We start from the raw sequence: 6,000 nt of genomic DNA on the forward strand, positions 1-6,000 counted from the left end.
ACACCTGAGACAACTGTGATAGCTCCTGAGTGTGTACTGGTCAATACATGTGAGTGGCCTTCATGTACGTGGGGACAGTAATACCATACTGTGCCCTTCTGTGTTTAGAATCCATGTGCATGCAAGACGGCCCTTTGCAACTGCTAAGTGTGTGAGCATGCCCAGTATGCCATTGTGTAGCTGGACACACAGTACATTCCAAACTGCACCCTTCTGTGATTAGAATCTGTGTGCATGCAAGACAGCCCTTTGCAACTGCTAAGTGTGTGAGCATGCCCAGTACGCCGTTGTGTAGCCGGACACACAGTACATTCCAAACTGCGCACTTCCGTGATTAGAATCCGTGCGCATGCAAGATGGCCCTTTGCAACTGCTGTGTGAAATGCCCAGTACGCCATTGTGTAGCTGGACACACAGTACATTGCAATCTGCGCACTTCCGTGATTAAAATCCTTGTGCATGCCAGATGGCCCTTTGCAACTGCTAAGTGTGTGAGCATGCCCAGTATGCCGTTGTGTAGATGGACACACAGTACATTCCAAACTACGCCCTTCCGTTAGAATCCATGTGCATGCAAGACGGCCTTTTGCAACTGCTAAGTGTGTGAGCATGCCCAGTACGCCATTGTGTAGATGGACACACAGCACATTCCAAACAGACGTGTGATACTAAGCGTGTGGGCATGGCCATTGACATCCTGTATAGTGATGGTGGTCATCCAGGCAACAGATGTCCATTTTCAATGTCATGATGGATGCCTACATTGAACACACTGGTTGCTGTCTTGAAGGGTGTACTGTCTGTGGTGCATCCTGTATCTATGTAGTGTTGTTGTAGTGCTCCGTAGATATTTGGTTGCCCCGATCACACCACTGCCGTGTATTTGTGTATGTCTACCTTGGGACAGTAATATCCTTTCAGACTGCTCACTATCCATACATTTCCTATCGGCGTCCTTGCCTTTGCGGATGATGTCACCCAACTAGAAATATGCCTCTGGGAGTGCTGTGCTCAGTAATCTCAGTAGTGCGTTCTGTAAATGCGTAATGCTGTAGTGTGATAAGGTAGTTAGTTGTATGTTCTACTCCCAGCCCTGTCAAGTGTGTGTGTGTGTGTGTGTGTGTGTGTGTGTGTGTGTGTGTGTGTGTGTGTGTGTGTGTTTCCAGCTGCCTGGGGACACAGTAATGCTTTTAGATGCCTCACACCACATACATTCCTTATCAGCATCTTTGCCTTTGCAGATGATGTCACCTACCTAGAAGTATGCCTTTGGGAGTGCTGTGTTCAGTAATCTCGGTAGCGCGTTCTGTAAATGCGTCATGCTGTAGTGTGTTAGGGTAGTTAGGAGTATGTTTGACTCCCAGCCCTGCCAAGTGTGTGTGTGTGTGTGTGTGTGTGTGTGTGTGTTTGCATGCCTGCTCCCGTCCGCCTAGGGATGCAGTCTTGCTTTTAGACGCTGCACACCACAGCAGTTTGCTACTGACATCTTTGCCTTTGCGGATGATGACACGCACCTAGATGACTGCCTCTGGGACTGCTGTGCATAGTAATCTCGGTAGCGCATTCTGTAAATGCGTCATGCTGTAGTGTGTTAGGGTAGTTAGATGTATGTTCGACTACCAGCCCTGTCAAGTGTGTGTGTGTTTGCGCGCATGCTCCTGTCCGCCTGGGGATGCAGTCTTGCTTTTAGACGCCGCACACCACAGCAGTTTGCTACTGATGTCTTTGCCTTTGCGGATGATGACACGCACCTAGATGACTGCCTCTGGGAGTGCTGTGCTTAGTAATCTCAGTAGCGCATTCTGTAAATGCGTCATGTTGTAGTGTGTTAGGGTAGTTAGGTGTATGTTCAACTCCCAGGCCTGCCTGGTGTGTGTGTGTGTGTGTGTGTGTGTGTGTGTGTGTGTGTGTGTGTGTGTGTGTGTGTGTGTTTGCATGCATGCTCCCGTCCGCCTAGGGATGCAGTCTTGCTTTTAGACGCTGCAAACCACAGCAGTTTGCTACTGACATCTTTGCCTTTGCGGATGATGACATGCACCTAGATGACTGCCTCTGGGACTGCTGTGCTTAGTAATCTCGGTAGCGCATTCTGTAAATGCGTCATGCTGTAGTGTGTTAGGGTAGTTAGATGTATGTTCGACTACCAGCCCTCCCAAGTGTGTGTGTGTTTGCGCGCATGCTCCTGTCCGCCTGGGGATGCAGTCTTGCTTTTAGACGCCGCACACCACAGCAGTTTGCTACCAATGTCTTTGCCTTTGCGGATGATGACACGCACCTAGATGACTGCCTCTGGGAGTGCTGTGCTTAGTAATCTCGGTAGAGCATTCTGTAAATGCGTCATGCTGTAGTGTGTTAGGGTAGTTAGGTGTATGCTCGACTCACAGCCCTGCCAAGTGTGTTTGTGTGTGTTTGTGTGTGTGTGTTTGCAGCTGCCTGGGGACACACTAATGCTTTTAGATGCCTCACACCACATACATTCCCTATCGGCGTCTTTGCCTTTGCGGATGATGTCACCCACCTAGAAGTATGCCTCTGGGAGTACTGTGTTCAGTAATCTCGGTAGCGCATTCTGTAAATGCGTCATGCTGTAGTGTGTTAGGGTAGTTAGGTGTATGTTCGACTCCCAGCCCTGCCAAGTGTGTGTGTGTGTGTGTGTGTGTGTGTGTGTGTGTGTGTGTGTGTGTGTGTGTGTGTGTGTGTGTGTGTGTGTGTGTGTGTGTGTGTTTCCAGCTGCATGACAACAGTACATTGCTTTTACAGCATTCACTCTCCATAACATATGTGCAGCATCTTTGCCTTTGATGCTGCTGTCTGCAGGCTAGACGTATGCCTGTGTGAATCATGTGATCCACTGATCACGGTAGCGCATTTTGTAACTGGGTGATGCTGTCGTGTGGTACAGTGCTTACGTTTATGTTCTGCTTCCAATCCTGCCACGCGTGTGTGTGTGTGTGTGTGTGTGTGTGTGTGTGTGTGTGTGTGTGTGTGTGTGTGTGTATCTATCTATCTACATATATATAATATATATATATATATATATATATTTTATATATATATATATATATATATATATATATATATATATATATATCTATATATCTATATATATATAATATATATATCTATATATATATATATATATATATATATATATATATATATATATATATATATATATATATATATATATGTATATAGCTATATATATATAGATATATATATATATATATATAATGTATATTGTATATAGATATGTATGTTGGGATTATCACTCTTGACTCTGCTGCATTGTCTGTACGTGAGCACCATGGATGTATGTACATCTGCTATGGCTCTGTGATAGTGCACATACTGTGTGCTGTAGTGATCGTGGGTTATACATGTGCAGAGACCGGTTATTGTGTTGCTGGGTATTACACGGGCATTGGAAACAATGTTAGTGCAGCACCTTTGACTGGTCGTATGCAGATCTCGGCAACAGTCAGCAGTGGTTATTACATTGGAGTGTGAGTATGGCTCATATCCATCTGTAGTAACTGTCAATTCTATGCACCTCAGGTTAACATTACAGACGCACGTTTATCCACAGGTTGTGGTACAGATCCCAGGACTGTATGTGTAGACATTGACAGGTGCAGGACTGAGTTGTGTTGGATGCATGGAGGGTTGTCCATGGCCAGTAATGGGGATCTCTACAGCCTGGCAGGTACGGTCTGTAACTGTCCCACAACCTCCTGTATATGGCTGACACATGCTGTACCTGTATATATGCAGACACACGCACTTACCACAAACAGCTATGGCTATCACATACACACACCCATTGCACCACCATTGGGCCATGCAATAACCGTTGTCCCTCACACACACACACCTACGTGTACATTGGATGGCTCTATGACAGCTCTGGGCATGTTAACACCTCACCCTGTGCATATGATGTCACCTGTGCCACCACCTGTGATGTGTTACATTGATGCAGGATCTGACTAACCTGGTGCTGCTGCACACAGTGGCTTTATTCCGCTATATTGATGTTAGCATGCTGTTAACACACAGTGTGTTACTTCCAGGTGTACTTCAGCAGGCATGATGCATTGCAGCTATGACCATCACTGTAGCATAGTTTACAGCACTGTTACTTCTGATGATGTAGTCTCTATCCATGTGCCATTTCACTGACATGTGTTGTATTGGCAGCATGTGTGTCTGTGTGTGCAGTATGTGTGTGATGTGTGTAGTACACATGTATACATGCTTACAAATGCATACACGACATTACACGGGCTTCCCCATTCATACAGTAGCTTACTCATTCTTCCACATTCCCACACAGGCTAACACTCGTGTGCACATACTTACTCGGGCTTACTGGCGCGCATGGGCACAGACACACTGTGGGCAGGTTTGCAGGTCACATCGGTGGTATCCATGGCATACGCCGTCAGTCTCCTGATGTTCCCTAGGATAGCTCATGACACTTCTCTTCCACTGAGTACTGACAGCACACATGTGACACTGCTCCGGTGAGGTTACAGTGTTTTGTACATACACACTCATGTTGTCACCTATCTTCTACTCTAATAGTCCCCTTAACCTACACTACATGATAGAGGCTTGGCCCATATGGCATGACATGTTGTGATTCACTATCCTCAGCCTCACTTGCCTTACACTGCCTGCAAATGCTTTGTTACATCTCTGACAGAGCGCTTCCACACATAAGTACCAGTACGCAGTAGCCATGTTGTCTCCAGCTTGCCATTCATCTGCATGGCGTACTAACATCTAACTAAACCTACATTTTGTATGTATATTATCCATATGTCTTGATTTGAAGTGCAGCACGTTCTCGTGGCACTGCGCTACGATCTGGGAAGGACAACTACTGGTTCATTGATATCCAATGGACAAAGCCGCCACTGGCCTTGGACTTGGACATTGGCATGCTTCTTTGACTGTATTCATACTGTATTTGCAGCTGTCATTGCTCCGTTTAGCGACGTTCAAAACGTTAGTCGCATAACATCTGGGTACATTTCTGCACATAACTCTGCTCTTGCACAGACAGCTTACTGTTTCCTGTATTGCGTAATCATTTGCATAGCTTACACATACAAATGGGGTATGTTGCAAATCCCAACATTGTCCGTGCAATGTTCATGTTACGGGCGGTCTTGCACGCCCCTGCAGGTGTTTGCTGAATAGCCTGGCAGTCATCTTTCCTTGCTGTACTCTCACTCAATCCATACACGCCAGAGGTTTCATGTATCATGGCCTAGGCTTTGCTGTGTGCTATGCCTATTTGTGGTGTATGCATGGCTGTGGGTATGTCCCACTGTCATCATTGGTAAAGGTGACACCCTATAGGTACTTCCTGTAGACTGCTGTGTCATTTGACATGTCAGCACATACCTGCGGATGAACTTCCTACTGCAGCGCTTTTCATATCTTCGGAGTTATCTTGCAGTCGATAATGCTGTTTCCTCATACATGTATCTGTTTCAGATCATACCTATCAACCTCCTAGTGCAAAACATCTGTACAAAGCCTAACATGATGGGGGGACAGATAGGGGCAGATTCTACATATTGCTCTTACAAACGTAGATAGTTGACAGTATTATAGGTTTTGCATTAGTATGACCTTTCTGAGGGATTTGGGGTCTTAAACACATATGTTTATCATTATTTAATGACGTCAGTTCTCAGGTATTTGGCAGACAGGTACAGATTGTGAGAGGAACACACCACACATATGAGGCATACATCTGCACATTCCTACAGTTGTGAGGTATGTTTCTGATACTGGACATCAATTTCCTTACGCCAATACACACAATACATAGCGTCATCACAGGCCAGTTACCATTACATTCCTATTGCAGGACACACCCACCCACTGGGTTATATTCCTCACACAGGCCATCAGGGGCTTATCCACACACACACAGAACACCAAGGCACCAGCCACATACAGGTCTTTGATTGTCAGGGTGTT

This window comes from Protopterus annectens, chromosome 2.part2 (genome assembly GCF_019279795.1).
Source record: "Protopterus annectens isolate FY-2018-M chromosome 2.part2, PAN1.0, whole genome shotgun sequence".
NCBI classification, from domain to species: domain Eukaryota; kingdom Metazoa; phylum Chordata; order Ceratodontiformes; family Protopteridae; genus Protopterus; species Protopterus annectens.